Source organism: Macaca thibetana, chromosome 6, assembly GCF_024542745.1.
Source record: "Macaca thibetana thibetana isolate TM-01 chromosome 6, ASM2454274v1, whole genome shotgun sequence".
Classification (NCBI taxonomy): Eukaryota; Metazoa; Chordata; class Mammalia; order Primates; family Cercopithecidae; genus Macaca; species Macaca thibetana.
This window is the reverse complement of record NC_065583.1, coordinates 12,153,207-12,173,681: the sequence shown is the minus strand read 5'-3', so window position 1 is coordinate 12,173,681 and position 20,475 is coordinate 12,153,207. Positions and strand designations below refer to the sequence as shown.

The 20,475-nt window shown below is 38.2% G+C and overlaps 1 non-coding gene across 1 annotated transcript; it reads left to right on the top strand.

The window, feature by feature from the left end:
* The first annotated feature begins 445 nt into the window (after window positions 1–445).
* LOC126957679 (U6 spliceosomal RNA) lies at window positions 446–552 on the top strand. Its single transcript, XR_007726865.1, has one exon. It is a non-coding gene; the product is annotated as a U6 spliceosomal RNA (small nuclear RNA).
* Window positions 553–20,475: the final 19,923 nt, after the last annotated feature.

Genomic DNA, 20,475 nt, shown 5'->3' with positions numbered 1-20,475 from the left:
TTTAGGGCTCTATCCTACAGAAATATTTGTACATGGACACAAAGCCATAAACAAGGATTTCCAGTGCAACATTATGTATAATAATCAAATTGGAGTAACTTAAGTATCCAAGAACAAGGGAATATTAAAAAAAGTATGGTATGTTTATATTAGGAGCAAAGCGGAACAAAGCCTCCAGATTTCACCTGCTTGGGTTCATAACTCACTTCCACTGCTTACTAGCTGTGTGACCTTGGTCAAATTGCTTAGCTTCTCTGTGATTCCATTTCCCTCAAATGTAAAAAGAAGATGATAAGATTTTCTTGTTTGTAGAGTTGCTGTGAAAATTAAATGACATACCACTATTAAAGAGCCAGAACACTGCCTGACATAACAGGTACACAATTCATGTTAGCATGGTTGCTATTTTGAAAATACTATCATGTAGCATTTAAAAAGACTAGAGGTGCTCGCTTTGGCAACACATATATTAAAACTGAAACAATACAGAGAAGACTAGTATGGTCCCTACACAAGGATGATGTGCAAATTTATGAAGTGTTCCATATTTTTACAAGGGAAGTGAAGGACCTCTTCAAGGAAAACTACAAACCACTGCTCAAGGAAATAAGAGACGACACAAACAAATGGAAAAATATTCCACACTCATGGATAGGAAGAATCAATATCATGAAAATGGCCATACTGCCCAAAGTAATTTATAGATTCAACGCTATCCCCATCAAGCTACCAATGACTTTCTTCATAGAATTGGAAAAAATTATTTTAAACTTCATATAGAACCAAAAAAGAGCCCGCATATCCAAAACAATCCTAAGCAAAAAGAACAAAGCTGAAGGCATTACGCTACCTGACTTCAAACCATACTAAGAGGTTACAGTAACCAAAACATCATAGTACTCGTACATAAACAGACACATAGTCCAATGGAACAGAGTAGATAACTCAGAAATAAGACTGCACATGTACAACCATCTGATCTTTGACACACTTGACAAAAACAAGAAATGGGGAAAGGATTCCCTATTTAATAAATGGTGCCAGGAGAACTGGCTAGCCATATGCAGAAAACTGAAACTGGATCCCTTCCTTACACTTTATGAAAAAATTAACTCAAGATGGATTAAAGACTTGAATGTGAAACCCCAAACTATAAAAACCGTAGAAGAAAATCTAGTCAATACCATTCAGGACATAGGCATGGGCAAGGATTTCGTGATGAAAACGCCAAAAGCAATTACAACAAAAGGAAAAACTGACAAATGGGATCTAATTAAACTAAAGAGCTTCTGCACAGCAAAAGAAACTATCATCAGAGTGAACAGACAACCTGCAGAATGGGAGAAAAATTTTGCAATCTATTCATCTGACAAAGGTTTAATATCCAGAATCTACAGGGAACTTAAACAAATTTACAAGAAAAAAAAAAACATTAAAAAGTGGGCAAAGGACATGAAAAGACACTTCTCAAAAGACGACATTTATTCAGCCAACAAATATATGAAAAAAAGCTCAACATCACTGATCATTAGAGAAATGTAAATGAAAACCACAATGAGATACCATTTCATGCCAGTCAGAATGGCTATTATTAAAAAGTCAAAAAACAGATGCCGGTCAGGTTGTGGAAAAAAAAGAATGCTTTTACACTGTTGGTTCAACCATTGTAGAAGACAGTGTGGCTATTCCTCAAAGATCTAGAGGCAGAAATATGATGTGACCCAGCAATCCCGTTATGAGATATATATAGCCAAAGGAATATAAGCCATGCTGTTATAACATAAGTTTATGTTCATTACAGCACTATTCACAATAGCAAAGACATGGGATCAACCCAAATGCTCATCAATGATAGATTGGACTAAAAAAATACGGCACATATACACCATGGAATACTATGCAGCCAAAAAAAAGGAATGAGATCACGTCCTTTGCAGGGACATGGATGGAGCTGGAAGCCGTTACCCTCAGCAAACAAACCAAACACCACATGTTCTCACTTATAAGTGGGGGCTAAATGATGAGAACATACGGACAGGAACATGGGAGGGAACTACAGACATTGGGGCCTATTGAGGGTGGGGTAAGGGAAAGGAGAGCATTAGGAAGAACAGCTAAGGGATGCTGGGGTTAATACCCAGGTGATGGGTTGATCTGTGCAGCAAACCACCATGGCACATGTTTATCTGTATAACAAACCTACACGTCCTACGCATGTATCCCAGAACTTAAAATAAAAGTTGAAGGGAAAAAAAAGACTATAGCTCCTCCCATGGAAAACTTTCTGAAGTATACTGTGAGGCAATAAAATGTTGCAAAACAATATGTAAAGGATGATCCTCTTAATTTTTTGAGTTCGTGTAGGCAGATGTGCATCTGTATGTATACAAATGCATAGAAGAGAGTGTGGAAGGACCAGGCAATAGCAACAATCATCTCTAGAGAAGGGAATGAGGAATCTGACAACAGGAAGACCTGAAAGGAGATCTTCACTTTCTTCCTCTCTATATCTCTACATTTGGGGAGTTGTTTACAAACATACATCTATGTTTGTAAAACATATGTCTATATATATATATATATCTACAAACATTTACCCATATAAGTTTGTAACACAACTCATTCATATATATATACACACACACATATATATACTTTTAAATATATGTACTTTTGAAAATAAGTAGATAAGTAAAGGATCAACAAGAACAGTGAAAAGAAGTCTGAACACATGAATGTTTGCAGTGTTTCAATAATCTGTTTCCAAGGAAAGGAGATGTACGAATTCTCTGTTTATTAAGGTCAAGGGTCTAATACAAGCACAGGACTACGATGAGTCAGATGAGGTGCTGAATGCAAAAAACTTTAACAGGCACCCACCTTTAGGGCCGTGACATGCACAACCCTTAGGCTTAGCACTGATCTAACTTTATGTTGAAAATGTCACCAAAGTCAAAGCACCTGCTTCTTAGCAGCCAGTATTGCACAAAGCTTTTGCTCTGACCATATAGTATAGACTTCTTTCTCTCCTCACCTCTTTTTACAAGACAAAAATAGTAATAATAACAATTTATTTTTAACATCTGGAGTTTCAATCTAAGGTATCTCATGTACAGTCTCCCAGAATGCAGACTGAACAAGTCTCTCTCCCTCCTTATTCTGTCTTCCCTTTAGGGATGTCATTCTGAGAAAAGAAAGGAGATTGTTTAGGGGTAGAAGAAGAGTTTCTATGAGTCTTTTAAAGTACTTGAGCACCAAGATTTGGACTCTCAAATGGTTTGACAGGAAATTTACCCTCTTTCTTTAGCTAGTGTGGTATCAGCATAATAATTTGTAAAATTAGCTGGGGTTAGGAATGCAGTAGGACATTGGCCCAGTGTGAAATGCAATAACCAAAACTAGATGATATTTGCCTGAAATGCCCCAGTATGCCCCTACTGGTTGTTTATGGCAGATATCCACTTTGATTAATCAGTAACCATGCCTTACTGTTTGTAAATAACTTTTAATATTATCCCTGGGACAAACTAAAACTATGGTTCAATGAATCGTTTCATGCTCAGTCTACTAGCTGAGCTGATACCCATAGATATTAAAAATGGTATTTTAGTCCTCTTAACTGGGTGGCAGCTTTGAATGATAGCTAACCACTAGCTGGCAAAAGTCCCCAAATATGATACACTGAATCATCTCCCCCAAAATCATGCATTTTTCAAGTATAGGCATTCATTACCCAAAGAAAATTGTTCCCAGATAAAGCCCACATGAAGTGGTATAAAAAGGGACCAAAATTTCGTAATAAATGAGCGGGACTGGAAAAGTGATTGGGGTTTTATTTTACAAAATGAAATTTTTAAAAAATGAAATTACTTCCATTTTTATTTTATAATTTATAAAATTTAAGTTATAATTACCTTCTAAATTATTAGGACAAAAAAGAATCAGCTTTTAATTGTATTTAGATAAACAAAATTTGTCTAATAAATTGAATGGAAGTGAATACCACAGCCTTCATTTCAAGACAGTTTATCTGAGTGTTCTGTAAAAATAGGGCATTTAACAATTTTTTCCCAAGGGCATCTCTTAATCCTTTGATAGCCAAATCATTCCCTTTTGAAACATTATAATTACTGTGTGTTTTGTTTTGGTTTGGTTTTGTTTGTTAGCTGGCCTACTCTCTGATCAATAGATCTGAGTAGGAATCAAGCAGTTCTCTGAACATCATTTTCACTGATGTCATTAAATTTTGTGGCAGTAAGTAGAATTCTAAGACAGCTCCCAAGATTCCTGGCCCCTGGTGTACATGAACTGTATAATTTCCTCCTCATGAGTGAGAGTGGGGACTGTACATATGACAGGATAGTCACACCTGTAATATGTCATTCTTTTTGTAAGTCTCTGTTGTAGCCAACTGGCATGAGCTCCTCTTGTCAGCCTTGGAGAAGCAATCTGCCATGTGTGAACTGCTAATACAGTTTGAATATTTGTCCTCTCCAAATCTCATGTTGAAATTTGATCTCCAGTGTTGAAGTTTGGACCTAATGGGAGGTGTTTTGGTCATGGGGACAGATGCCCCATGAATTGCTTGGTGCATTCTCCGAGTAATGAGTTCTTACTCTATTAGTTACCCCAAGATCTGATTGTTAAAAAAAGCCTGCCACCTCTTCCTCCTTCTGTCTTGCTCCCTCTCTCACCTTGTGACATGCCTGCTCCCCTTCACCTTGCAGCATAAGTAAGGCTTCCTGAGGCCTCACCAGAACCCAAGCAGATGCTGGTGCCATACTAGTACAGCTTGCAAAACTGTGAGCCAAATAAATCTCTTTTCTTTATAAATTACCCAGTCTCAGATATTATTTTATAGCAATGCAAAAATTGACTAAGACAACTGCCCATGGAGATGGTCATGTGCAAAGACAAGAGGGTAGCCTCTAGGAGCTGAAAATGATCCCTGTTGACAACCAGCAAGGAAATGGGGACTTGAGTCCTATAATCACAAGGAACTGAATCCTGCCAACAACTAGTATGTTTGAAAGACAACCATAAATCTCAGATGAGATCAGAGTCCCAGCTAACACTGTAATTTCAGACTTACGAGATTCATGAAACCCTGAGCAGAGTACCCAGCTAATCCATGCCAGGGCTTCTGCCCCATGGAAATTGTGAGATAGTAAATGTGTGTTGTTTTAAGCCACTAAGTTTGTGGTGATGTCTTATGCAGCAATAGAAAGCTAATACGCTTGCATTTTTTAAGTATTTATATTATTTGGTTAAATGTTCAGAGAAGTTCTCTATTGTAAAAGATTGGCAGAGTTGTTGGCAACTAATTAGCATAGAATGTGTTTCTGAGTTAGAACAAATTTTATAAATGGTCAGCTTGTTAACAAATATTTTATTGTATATTTTAATTCTCTATGATTTTTGCTTCCCTAAGTAACCCTGTAACTATAAGTCAAGGGACATGAAAACAAAGACTCTTTCTCTACCTTTAAGATAGAATCCCTACCCTTAAATTGTTTTGATTTACACTTTCAACAATGACAAAATAGTGTGTTTAAGGTAATCTCTCTGCCTACTCTTTCTTCTTTCCCCCTCACTTTCACAGGTTTTTATCCCAAAGGAACCCTTTAATAAACATCCTGTACAACACACTGTCTCAGAGTCCTCAGAGCTGGCATCCCAGGGAATCCAAACTGCAAACCCAAACTTCTACAATGAATTCATGTGCAATTTATTCTAAAAGATCTGTACACACACACACACACACACACACACATTTCTCATCCTATTGCTCTTCACTACTTCCTTCATCTCTGTGCTGCAATTTGGGATCATTTTTCTTCCCCTTGAGTAATTTATTATGTCTTTTACAGTGAGTCTGTTGCTCGAAAATTCTTTTAGTATTTATTTGTATAAAAAGTCTTAATTTTGTCTTCATATAAAATTTTGTTTGACATTCTATTCCAAATTGACTGTTATTCCCTTTCCATGTTTTCCAGACATAGTTCCATTGTCTCCTGACTTCCATCATTTATGTTTAGAAGTCAGTGTTGTTGGCCGGGCGCAGTGGCTCAAGCCTGTAATCCCAGCACTTTGGGAGGCCGAGACGGGTGAATCACGAGGTCAGGAGATCGAGACCATCCTGGCTAACACGGTGAAACCCCGTCTCTACTAAAAAATACAAAAAAAACTAGCCGGGCGAGGTGGTGGGCGCCTGTAGTCCCAGCTACTCGGGAGGCTGAGGCAGGAGAATGGCGTAAACCCGGGAGGCGGAGCTTGCAGTGAGCTGAGATCCGGCCACTGCACTCCAGCCTGGGCGACAGAGCGAGACTCTGTCTCAAAAAAAAAAAAAAAAAAAAAAAGAAGTCAGTGTTGTTTTTGGCTTCTTTGTGAGTAATTTGTCTTTTTTATTTGTCTACTTATATTTTTTTATTTTGAAATAGTTTAAAAGTATAAAAAATCTGCACACAAACACAACAAAGTCATATATATATATATGTCCTAGTTTTATAAACTAATAATTTATTGTAAATTTTATAAACTAATAATTTATTGCAAATTTAAGTCAACAGTCTTAAAATCTCTCACCCATTCTATTTTCTCTTTTCTCTTTTTATATCTCCCTTAGATTAAATATTTTTATTATTAACTTTTCTGTCTCTATTGTCTCATTAGTCATACATTCTCACCTGATAGTGGTTTTCCTGGAAATCACAATATTCATTCTTTACGTATCCAAGTCTAACACAAATGAGTATCTTGGCCACTTCCCAAGAAACTCAAAGATGTGCAAGCACTTTAACTCTATTTACCTTCCTCCCGCTTTTTACTTTCACATTACTGTGTTCAGATATATATTCCATTAGAGAAATTTTTCCATTTTCCTATTGAGTTGCCTCTTTTCCTTATTGATTTGTAACCACATTTTTTCACCTTTAATATTCTGAATATTAGTCCTTTACCAGTTTTATGTACTGCAAATGTTTTCTCCCAATCTATGCTTTTCTTGTTTTAATGGCTTTATTGAGGTATAATTGACATATAATAAATTACATATATTTATGTATACACATGTGCATACATACTTAATATGTACAATTTGATGAGTTTTGACATAGCTATACACTCATGAAACCATCACCACAATCAAAATAGTGAACACATGCATTATCCCCTCAAGAGTTTCTTCATGTTCCTGTGTAATCCATCCCCCCTCACCCTGCCTCCTCTCCATGCCCATTCACAGGCACCCACTGGTATGTTTTCTGTTGCCATAGATCATATTGCATTTTCTAGAGTCTTATATGAAAGGAATAATACAATATGGACTCATTTTTACCTAACTTTTTCACTCAGCATAACTATTTTGAGGCTTATCCATGCTTGCTCTTGCTTCATCCTTGCTTATTGTACTGTTGAGTAGGAACCCATTGCATGAACATGATAAAAATTGTTTCTTCATTCACATGTTGATGGACATTTGGGTTGCTAACACTCTCTTTTTAACTTTAGTGGGTGTGAAGTGACATCTCACTGTAGTTTACATTTCCCTAATGACTCACGTTACTGAGCACTTTTTTGTGTACTTACTAGCCGAAGTGTTTACACCTTTTGCCCATTTTTTAAATTGTTAGCCTTCTTACTGAACTGTAAGAGTTCTTTGTATATTCTTGACATAGCCCTTTGCCATATAGATACATAGATAATATTTTTTCCCAGTCTGTGACTTGTCTTTCAAAGAAAAGGGTCTCTTTTCTTTTTCCTTTTCTTTCCTTTTTTTCTGTACATCTCAGCAGCAGCAAATCATGCTCTGAGAGTTACTGAGTAAACCCCAGAATCCAAGCTCAACTGTTTATGCTATTATTTGAAAAAGAATAATTATTCTTCTGTGTTTCCACCAATGAAGTATTCACACAATATCTCCCTGATGTCAAATAAAATATTGTTTAGAATAGCACAAAGGGCTTTTATTTCATTGTCATAAAGTTGTCAGTTTTCTAATACAAGCATCTCAAAAGTAGTGACATTGTTAAGCTAGAAGCCTGTGACTGATTTAAAGTTCAGAAGTTATCAGCTGTAATTAATAAATTGAGCTCATTCTCCAAAAAAACATTTTCAGAGACTATCAAAACACAAAGACACTCTTAACTTGCAATATTTAATTTGAAGCTGCTACTGAGGCTTTTAGCTAAATTAGGCCTGTGCGAAAGCAATTCACTTCATTACCAGGGTCCTTCAAATTTTTCTCTGCAATATCACTGATTTCATACTTGATTCACATAATTGTCCTTTAAATTTTAGGCCGTGTCCAAAAAGTCCTTCCAAAAGCCAGCTAAAAGAATTCGCTCTCTGGCATCAATTGCAATAATACACCTGTAAGGAGGGAATCAGAGGACAGAGAGACCAAGATGAGAGGGAAGGACATTGTCCTCCAGAAACTGAGTTCTGAAAGGCAGAACAAGATGACACGGGGGGACTGTCAAAAACTCTTACAGGAGAAGAATCCACTTCAATGAAAGATACAAATCCATTGGGCAGGGCAATAATTGGAAGTGTAATATTAATATTAACTAGCATGGTTTGTTCCCCCTTCAGTCTTCCTTGGCTGGTACTCACTGCTCACAGTTTAGACATCTAAATGCAAAAATGCAAATAACAACAAAAGAATTAATCTCTTGGATTCTAAACTTTAAAAACCAAGGACTAGGTTTCTCCCTCCCAACCTTCACCTCCCCAGCCTTGCTGCACTCTGACAAGGTCATTCTTGGAGCTGATATTCTCAATTAAAGAAGAGTGAAGATCCATGATGACTGAATGCAGTCAACGATTTCAGATAGGATCCTAGATGAGAAAGAAAACATTCTAAGAAGGGCATTGCTAGGGCAAGTGAAAATTGTTGGATATGTATGTATATTAGTAATAGCATTGCATCAATACTAAATCCCCAAATTTGATAAGGTAAGAAAATGCTTTATTCTAGGGAGACAGATGGTGAAGTATTTCAGGGTGAAATGGCATGATGTAGGTAACTAACTCCATTGATTCAGGGGAAAAAGAGAGAGAGAGAGAGAGAGAGAGAAAGGATAGAGAGAAACAAAGCAAATGAGACAAAAAACATAATCATTACTGTATCTATATAAAAGATATACAAATGTTCATTATATTAGTCTTACAACTTTTGTGAAGGTTGTAAGACTTTTTGAGGTTTTTCAAAGCTAAACACACTTTTTATATGGGAGACAAGAGAATCAGAAAGAAAAATTAAACAGTGAGATGCTAGTCGGGGACTCTCAGCAAACGAGCTAGTGTTTGAGATAGTGTTTGTTGCAAAAGGAAAAGTACTAGAGTATGTTTGGGAATATGATGGTAGAGGGAATTTGTACTCCACTTCTCACCTGGATTCATGGGAGGCAGCAACCTTGCACAGAGGAATAAGGTAAAGAAGGCTGCATGGGATGTTGAGGGCCAAGAGGGCTGAGGGCAGCCAACCACATCACCCAAGGTTTTGCATCATTTCCCATACCGTAGAGGAATTAGTGAATGGCTGACAGTGGTCTTCTCTCCCTGATGCCATGATGCTACCTGCCACTCCAGGAAGAAGGGTAGAGAGAAAGAAATGCTCAAACTACTGAGTTTAATCTGGAAAGACTGATTTTACCCATAACTGACTAATTTGATTCCACTCCACTAAATTTATTCCACAGAATGGGGGCTCTGGATTGATATGAAGTTCTGTGCTTGAGAAAAAATAATGGAGTGTTACATTTTTTACATACCAGTGTTTCTGTGATATGAGAGTCTATACGCACAACAATATTTTCTAACACATATTGTTTGGAGAGTAGTAATTTATTATCTACTATGAACACTGGTAATTTAATCTGTATTCTCTTCCCAGGGATCCCCTGTGATCAGTATTAATGGACTGGGGTGAAAAGAGAGAAGAAGGCGACTTTACATTTATGAATATCAAATAATGAGGGCTCAGCTTTTCGCCTTCCAGCAGTCAAGTTCTTCTTCTGGGAAGTGCCTCTCTGCTGAGGTGACAAACATTTTTAAGTTGGCCAATACATTTTAAAAGTAGTATGTAGAAAGACTTTCCAAAATCAAAATCCAATTTTTGTGATTGCATAGTTGTTTCCTTAAGCTCAGGCAAGGCACTTTGTATACTCATAGAATTTTGGAAGAATTTACAGTTATAATTGTCAGCTTAAATTGTGTTCGAATATCAGTCCTCTTTTAAAGAAAGAAAAGACAAGAAATATTCCTTCTACTTTGTGTCATTAAGCTGGATTTTTACTTGGCAGCATTCAAGGTGGGGATTTTTGCAACATTAAGATAACAATCTCTTCTCTGTAGATTTTTAGTACCCCAGGGATTCAAAGATCAAGTTGCTTAGAGACCCCATGGAATTTGCAGAAAAAGCAAACTCTAATCTTGACATCCGTAATTAATGTTTTTATCTTCCTCCGAGAGTTTACTTTGCTGGCAGCTTAGCTGCTCTTTGGAGCAGAATAAGGCTCTTGCTACACCACATCCCACATGACTTTCTATCCTGAGAGTGGGTTGGGGAGCTCTGGGACTCTCTATGGGCTTTTTTCTCTTGGGCTCAATGTCAAGCTCTTGATCTAGTTATGTAGTGGTTGCATATATGCCTAGGTTTCCTTCCAATCAATCTTGCTGCAGGTTTCCTAAGCTAGGCTAATGCTTGCCTTATTTCCAGAGCATTTTATATTGGGTTCACCGATCAATTCATATGCATGCACAGAGCACAGGATCAATTGTAGGTTGTGAAAATATCTGTATAACATATTACTCAGTGAAATGTGAAAATATCTATATAATTCTAGTACAATTTAAACATCTATCTTTTTCTCAGTAACCAAGACCACTGGCCACTCAGGCAAAAACAAATAAACCTGACCTGTATATGTACCTACACACACACACATACATGCACATGCACAAATATGAATTTGATTGTGACTGAGGCATGTGCCAGTTCTAATCATTCCCACATTGTTTTTACATATTTATATTGTAACTCTTTGGACTAAGGTGCATAAGCGCTTGACTGACATACCAATGAAAATGAGGAGAGGTATTCTATCATCCCTCCCACCCTTAAAAGACAATGTAGTCACCTGACTAAGTAGCCAAAATTGTCACAGAGAGTATCATGACCATCTTTTGTACATTCCACAAACATTTATGGAACTTCTAGTCTGAGGCCTGACATCTTCACTCAGAATGCTACAGCAAGCAAGACAAAGGGAGTCAGGCTATCTCTCAAGTACTAGAGGGGAGAAAGACAATGAACAAAGAACAGAATCGATAAAATAATCATCAGATAGTGGTAAAAGCCAAGAAGAAACAAAAATGGAGTGATGTCATAGAGCAAATGTGGGACTGCATCAGATCGAGGGATCAGGGAATGTGCCATTGAAGGTTACGTATGAGCTGAGACCTGAATCACAAGTGTTTAGGATATAGTGCTATGGTCTGATTTTTCAGGTCATTTTGTGATGTGGCTCCTTCACACACATTTAAATGAACTGATTAGAATACACAACTGGTGGACAGGGTTCTATATTATACCCTCAGCTTCCTCCCACTTTCTTTTTAAGCTTCATTCTAAAATGACATTTTAGAAATGTAAGTGGCAAAGCTAGACACGTTAGCTATAAGTGATACAGAAATCCCAAAAAGATGTTCCAGCAGGGATTGAGCTGGTCTTTTAGACAAAAATAATGAGGTCATTGCTTTGTCGACGGCCATCAGCTTGCATATCTCAGCCTCTATCAGTGACCAAAATCATCCAACAAAATGACTCCTTAAGTGCTTATGATGAAGAACAGCTACCAGGACACCCAGGCAAGCATTCTTACACTCATATCTTCTGTGAATCCATCAGCCAGCAGTTCCCATGCTCAGGGTAAGGAGCAGACATATTTCTTGTCAGTAATTTATCTATTGAGATGCTGTAAAATGTTCTTATCTATCATCTTGTACGTCATATACCATAACTCTTATGGCTTATGACTTGTAGACAACACAAATAGCCACCTGAAGGTGTCCTCATGCAAAATTCTGCTGTTCAGAAAAGAAAATAACCACTAGTCTTATAACCCTGTGGCAATCCTTTATTCTCCCTAAATACTAATTTTGCATGTCAAAAAAGAAAGTTAACCGGATGAACTCTAAATTTGAATTTCAGTCTTTTAGATTTCCTAAAAATGATTCAAACAATATTTCTTTGCAAGGGAAGATATGAAACATTTGCTGAAATTCAAGAAAGAATAATATCTGAGTATTTTGAGCACTGTATCCATTGGGAATATGCATGCCTGCAACTAATGAAAAAGTAAACAGTGGCTTCAACAAATAAGGCTTTCTTTTTCTCTCATAACAAGAAGCCAGGAGGTAGACTTTAGCTGGCTTTCGCTCAGCAGCATCACAACGTTACAGTCAGCGTATCCCTTGCATATCCCTTGATCTTTCCCTTATCTTGTCACCTCAAGTTCACAAACTGGCTGCCACAACTGCAAAAATCATACCCTCATGACTGACTGAAGAGCTGGAAGATTAGTAGAGGCAGGAGGCGTGCCATCCAGGTTTATCTTTCTATTTGGGGGGAAAAAAAAGTATTTTATAGAAGCTCCTGCAGCAGCCAACTCCTTTGGTTTCATGTGTTACATGACCAACTCTAGGTCCAAAGTGCCTATGACTTTGCTTCTCCAGCCTGAATTGTGGAAATCTCAGTCTTTTCAATGGTTTTTGGGTCAGCCAAGCAAACATGTCTACCACAATAATTTCTGTATTATATCTTCATATTCCTACACATCTCCTTAATTACAACTCCCAGGATAGTTATCTAGGGTTCCATTAAAATATGGACATAGAGCCAACTTTAAACTATTGAGTAATTGAGATTTTTGAAGGCACTGGTTTATAGGAAATGTTAGCAGGAAAAAACAATACCAATTGATTCAAACAGGAAAGACCGCCTCAAGGTTTGCCAAAATACATTAAGGCTAGCAGTTGGCTGATTTTTAAAAAACATATTTTCTAATTGTAAAAGAAATATAAGCTTATTTAACAAGAATTTTTATTGTAGGGAATTATAAAAAGAAAGTGAAAGTCATCTAAAAGTAACTCCCTACATAACATATTTGGTATATTCCCATTAAAACATGTTTTGTAAGCGTTCCACATATTTTCTTCCTTTCTCCACTCTGTTCTTTCTGTAACTATGCTAAGTTCTCCTGATATCTGCTTTCATCTACTGAATATATCCTCATTCCCTCTGCATATGGTTGCTGTGTTATATCCCATTATGAAATATCAGTGTTAAGAACACAGATCACCCCAGACTGTCTGGGTGTCACCCCAATGTGACCACTTACCAGCTGCATAACTTCTTTGTGGTTCAATTTTGTCATATTTAAGATGAGATAATAATACTATCTATGTAGAGGATTGTTGTGAAAATTAAGCTAGTTAATCCCTGTAATACACTTAGTAGAGTGACAGGCAAATAATAGTGCTCGATAAATATCAGCCAATTTTATTGTATGGAAATATGTCAACTAACTTTATTAACCCTGAATTGGTAGACATTCAAATTATCTCAAAATATTTGATTTAATAAATGGCCCATCCATTAATATCCTTGAAAATACATCTTGGTCAAATGATGTCCTAAGGATACATTCCCTCAAATATAATTGCTGGGACAAAGGATATCCACACTTTAAATTTTGACACTTATTTCCAAGCTGCTCTTTAGAAAGCTTGTTCCAAGCCATGTAGGAAGTGATTGTTTTGGGGTAAGGGAAGGTCTGTTTTCCCATTCTAGACATTAATTTTTTCCAAACCAGCAGTGAGAATTCTTATTACTCTTTTAATTCATATTTCTTTAATATGTAAAAAGACTTAACATTTTCTAAGTGTTTTTTAATCATTCATATATATATTGAGACGGAGTTTGGTTCTTGTTGCCCAGGCTGGAATGCAATGGTGCGGTCTTGGCTCACTACGACCTCTGCCTCCCGGGTTCAAGAGATTCTCCTGCCTCAGCCTCCCAAGTAGCTGGGATAACAGGCATGTGCCACCAAGCCTGGCTATTTTTTTTTTTTGTATTTTTAGTAGAGATGGGGTTTCACCATGTTGGTCAGGCTGGTCTCGAACTCCTGACCTCAGGTGATCCACCCACCTCAACTTCCCAAAGTGCTGGGATTACAGGCATGAGCCACCATACCCAGCCAATCATTCATATTTCTAATGAATCATGTGATTGTGTCCTTAGAGGCTTAATGGATTTTTTGTTGTAGGGGTTAGGTGACCTATATGCCCTTTAAATTAAAGAGTCCAACAGCAAAAGAGTCCAACAGCAAAAGGGAGTCTGACAATATTTCAAACATTTCTTTTTGCATTCTCAATGACTGCTACCAATTTTTTCTCAATTTGAAAGAAATAGCTGGTTAAGAGGAATTTTCAGCTTTTGTGAGATGTGCATCTGTTTAGAAAAATCTATGAAAAGGAAATAGTAGGCCAGGCACGGTGGCTCAAGCCTGTAATCCCAGCACTTTGGGAGGCCAAGACGGGCGGATCACGAGGTCAGCAGATCGAGACCATCCTGGCTAACACGGTGAAACCCCGTCTCTACTAAAAAATACAAAAAATTAGCCGGGCGTGGCAGTGGGCGCCTGTAGTCCCAGCTACTCGGGAGGCTGAGGCAGGAGAATGGTGTGAACCCGGGAGGCGGAGCTTGCAGTGAGCTGAGATCCGGCCACTGCACTCCAGCCTGGGCGACAGAGTGAGACTCCATCTCAAAAAAAAAAAAAAAAGAAAAGAAAAGAAAAGGAAATAGTAAAAAGATGTGGGGAAAAAAACAGAAGAAAGCTATTTCAAATGAGAATGAGTTACTGAGTTACCTATTTGATTATTTTTTATTTTGATTATATTTGACTTATTATTTTGACATGTCCTGAATTGGCAAGGAGAAAAAATGAGACTCTATTGTTTTGCTAAGTATTCCTGGTACACATCTTTGTGGGGGTATAAATCACATAAGTCAACTTTTTCAAAATACTTTCCTAGGACCACTTGCCTTGGCATTACTCGAAGAGCTTAAATATCTGATTCTGGAATTCAATCCTCCAGATACTAAAGATGAGAGTCTCTAAAGATATATACCAGATAGCTGCATCTTGTAAAGGCCCTTTCTAGGAGATTCCTACATGCACCAATTTTGGAAAAAAAAAAAAAAAAAAAAAAAACTTTGGAGAACACCCATTTAGTAACGACAGTTCATTCAATTGTTCATCCATTTGTTCAAAGAGTAATTAAAATAATTACTGAGCACCTACAATGTGCCAGCCACTGTTCTGGAGATGGAACAGGGAATTAACCCCATGGTCTAATGGGGCTTACATTATAATGGAGGAAGTCAAACAACAACAAAAAACATGCATTATTATGCAAGGTGGTAAGTGCTATTACAAAGACTAAAGCAAAGTAAGGGGAAAGACAGTGATGTGGGGTGAGTACTTCTGTAGGTTTATTAATAATCTGTAACTTTCATTTGTCTCTTTTTTGAACAATAAAGTTACCTTAATATCAATCTTAGAGGCATTCCATCTTCTCAGTTCACCTGAGTTTGGGGCTGGCTCTCTTGTCCTCAACATATCCTTGCTTCCTTCCACCCTCACCTATTCCTGGGGACCTCTGGCCCTATGGGGTATTAGCAAAGGATAGACTCAGTGGCCAAAGGGCTAGCCTTCTCCATCAATAGGACCATGAACAAACTAATGCGTGGTAAATAAATAGCCTAGACAGCAATCAAGCAGTGATAAAATATGAACCAAGGCAATATTTACAGTCTACCTACGCCCAATAAATTATCAACAGAAATCTTCAAGAAGCACACAGGCCAAGACATGGTGGAAGCATCCAGCACATCGGACAGCGCCAGCAGCATGGTAAGGTATAGCTGCGGAGGTCCTGCTGGGAGCTGCCAACTAAATTCCTGAGCATTATATTGCTCAATGCTTGGGTTAAACGAGGGTCAAGGGGTGGGAGGTGGAAGAATGAACCCAGAGCTTTGGAAGACTCTGAAACAAATCTGGTTAAACCAAGCACTGGTCAAGGAGCTTTTAGACCCTAAACCTAAAATGCAGCCAGAAAGCCATACCACAGTTACTCCTCTTTCAGAAGTAGCTGCAACAGCAACAGCAGTGGAAATCTGGCAAACAGATTATCTGGCAGTTAGAGTTGACTATGCAGTTTTGGGTATACACGTAGAGATCTGTTCAAGTAAGACTAGAGTTTATTCTCCTTCCCTTTCCTCCCCTCCTCCTCCCCTCTTCCTCTTCTTCCTTCCTTCTTCTTCTTCCGTCTTTCTTCTCCTCCTCCTCCTCCTACTTCTTCCTTCTTTCTTCTTCTTTCCTCTTTCTTCTCCTCCTCCTTGTAATTCCTCTTCTTTCTCCTTCTTCCTATTCTTCTTCTTCTGCTTCTTTCTTCCTCCTCCTCCTCCTCTTCTTCTCCTTCTTCCTTTTTTAAGAGACAGGGTCTTGCTCTGTGGCCCAGGCTTGAGTACATGGAGTGCAATGCCACAATCATAGCTAACTGCAGCCTTGAACTCCTGGACCCAAGCAATCCTCCTGCCTCAGCCTCCTAAGTAGCTGGGACTACAGGCATGCACCACCACACCCAGCCAATTAAAAAAATTTCTTTTAAGAAAAGGGGTCTTGCTATGTTGCTCAGGCTGGTCTTGAACTCCTGGGTTCAAGTGATCCTCCCACCTCAGCCTCTCAAGTAGCTGGGATTATAGGCTTGAGCCACAGCACCCAGCATAGTTTCTTAACTGGTATCCATGCACTGGCTGGTCCACAAACCCTATGATGTTAGCAAGCTTCTCTCTCTCTCTCTCTCTCTCTCTCTCACACACACACACACACACACACACACACACACATTATCTATAGGTAGATAGAGATCTGTGTGTGTGTAGCAAGGAAGCTGTGTACAAGTACACTATTTTTTCCTGTGAAGAATTCTTACCGATTTCATCAGATTCTCAAAGGAGACTGTAACCCAGTAAAGTTTACGAACTATCATCTTAGAGCAAGGATCAGTATCCTTTAGATCTTGAGCTGGAATATACAATTCAGCCACAGAAGGTTCTTGGTTAGAATGAATGTCATGGAATACTACTTCCACACAAACCCCAGCTACTGACACTCACTCTCAGGGTTATAAAATGTCTCATGCCTTGTGAGTTCTGTCCTTTGGACAGGAAGCTAAAAGTTTCATGTTCATTATATATGAATATCTGTGTTAGGGATTTTTAAAAACACATTACTATATTAGGTAGCTGTCAGTGCGTAAACCACTCAAAACTTTGTGGTGTTATTTACTTATGAATTGGTAATGTCAGCAACATGGAATAGGTTCAGATTCTTTTGCCTAGGAATTACAAGGCATGGGTTTAGAATCCGATAACATTATTTTTGCCACATTCATTAGTCAAGGTGCATGACAAGGCCAGCCCAGATTCCAGGGTGCTGAGAAACAGACTACTTCCTCATGGGATGAGCTGCAAAGTCACACTGCAAAGGGGCTGCTCATGGAAGAATCACTGTGGCCATCTCGAAAACAATCTTCCACACCTACATGCTGAAGAATTTACAGTTGAAATAATACGCTATCTGTGATTTGCTTGAAAACATCCCAGAAACAAAAACTGGTGGGAAAATAATTGAAAGAAAAATGGCAAAAAGTGATCAGTGTTGAAGCTTGATGATGGGCACATGAGGGTTATTTACATTAGTCTTTTTATTTTTGCATGTATTTGTAATTTTTTAAATTAAAAGGTTAAAATTAAATTAACAAAACACATGCCCTCTATGAATCCTTATAACAATTATCTTTTTCCCTTTTACATATGTGGACATTGAATAGGAGGCAGTCATGTGACTGGCCATTGCTAATATCACTCATAGAATAATAGCTAATATTTACTGAAGACATATAATGCACCAGCACCTTTGCAACATTGTATATCATATCTCATTTAGTCCTCACAATACTATGCATCAGGTGGCATTATTGTCTCCATTCCTAAGATAAGAAATACCAGAAAGCTGCCCAAGTTTACAAAATAAGTAGTGAAAGCCTGATTTGGATCCAAGAAATGTGGCTTCAAAGCCTCCACTCTATGAAGAAGCAAAGCTGAGATTAGAATCAAGTTCTGTGTGGTTCCAGCAGCAGGACCTCCCACTCCACAGTGCTAGGCCAGGACTTTCAGAGCCAGTGTTTCCCAGGTCATTTTCCTTCGGTATACTGTCTGTCTGAATTTCCCTTCCCAAATCTGCACATTGCGCATTAATACCCCACACTCAATAAGGATCTGACTAATGGCACAGCCCATTTCCCATAGGGGGAACACCTCTATTTCCTTCTACTAAATATATATCTGTAAGTGCTTTATAAACTGTAAGGTAATTTGAAAGGTTCACTTGTTCTACAACATAAGTAGCATTTTAAATGAACAACTATTTGAAAAATTATTTTTAAGACTCTCCAAAGAAGCTAAATCTTGTGGTAAGGCTCTCCTTTGGAACTGTCCATACCAACATCTGCAAGTGTAAGCACGTTTTAGTTCAGGGTGAGAATTGTGGGGCGAGAATCATCACTGTAGGAGGAAAAGCAAGAAGACTCATGAAGTGGGAGTTGGGGCTATCAAAGTTTGTTTCCAGGAATGACCTAAGAACCAACTGGAGCAGCTTGGGATTTTTCAATTACTCTTCCTTCAGAGTGAAGATACTCTGTGCTACTCCTAAATGCTCTCCTGTCTATGTGTTAGAGCCTCAGCCACTCCAGCCTGAGGCTGTAGCTTGTCACTCCAGACTCTGAGGAAGTAAGAGAGACAATGTACCAAAATACTTGGCAGGAAAATTGGAGTGGAGGGATTTCACTCCCATGTCATACGAAATAGCACTAGGCATTGCCTGAAAGGATCCTTTGTCCAACCCCATCAGCAGCAACACCACATCCCAACTGCAACGGAGAGGTCTATAGATGCAGAGTAGAGGTGTATGTGTTTGTGTGTGTATGTGTGAATGGATTTATGACTTATTTAGAAACATACCAAAACTTAAAAAGAGAACGTTCACTCCAGGAGTTACTGATACAAAGAAATGTGACAGAATATTTTATTGAGATTCGGAATAAAAATTGTTCTTCCGGGGTCCTAGGTATCTTTTTGTAAGATGGGCTTGTGTTCCTTCCACGATAAAGGGAAAGTAAGTAAAATGGTGTCTTCCACACATACAAGACTTGTCAACAGTCTTCTCTCAAGCATCCCAGCTGTGCAGAGAGGACATTAAAGGACTGAAGACATTAACTGATTGATAACATGGAGCTATGCAGTGCTTTCCAATGCTTCATCTTTCTAAGAAATCAAAATTAAGGAGCATGAGAAAGTAGAATCAGCTGATTACAAAATTTAACATTATATAAAAATATAGAAGGAGAGATAGAGGGGAAGAAGAGAAAAAAAGAGTAAGACAGACAGAGAAGCAACCTTCTTACAGACAAGCTCCTTAATCACTCAGGTTTCAAACTCAATCACAATCACAATCACACATAAAGCAGTAATAGAGGTCAAGTTTCAACTGTGTAGGTGCATTGTACGTATCAGGTTTCCCAGAAACAGGAGTCATAAAAACACATGATTTATCAAGAAGCATTTTCTCTCCCCATCCAAGTAAGCTCTTCCCCTGGAAACCACACAGCTGTCACCTTTGGAGGGAGGCTGGACTGCGGGTGCTAACTTTCCTATCTTTAAGTTCCCTGAAACTAGGCTAAAGTAAATCAGAATTTGAATTTTCCTTAGCTTTCAGAATTTCAAGGAAACCAAAAGTCTATACCAGAATATCAGGCAAGGTCGGTCAGCCAGATACTATGAAGGGATCATAGTTAAGAGAGTTGGAACTGCTGGGTTTTTAATCTTAAAAGTTGGTGCTACTCAGCCTGGAATGCACTCTAGGTCACAGCTCTCAGCACATGCCTCCTTGCAATCACGGCCACCAGACATTTTTCTCTCACTGTGGGAAAGTGTCAAATCTTTTCTCTTTGCGTGTGCATATTTGAGTCACAGGAAATGGTCTTTATATCCCACTCATAGGAATGAATGAGGTGTGAGAACATTTTAATTTCATACAAATGCTTCATGTCTTTATCAGACTGGATTTGCTTTTGTTTCCTTTGCATAGCTGCTTAAAAATTCCAGTAATTCTACAAGTGATGCAGATTCATTATGGGAAACGTGTACATACAGATAATAAAAGCAAAGAAGCAGAGGAAGCCATCTAAAGACATGCAAAGACGACTACTGTTAGCATTGCCTGTTGTCTGGAAGCCTTTCTCAAAATATAAATTAAAAATTTTTCATTATTAAGGGCCATCTTCATA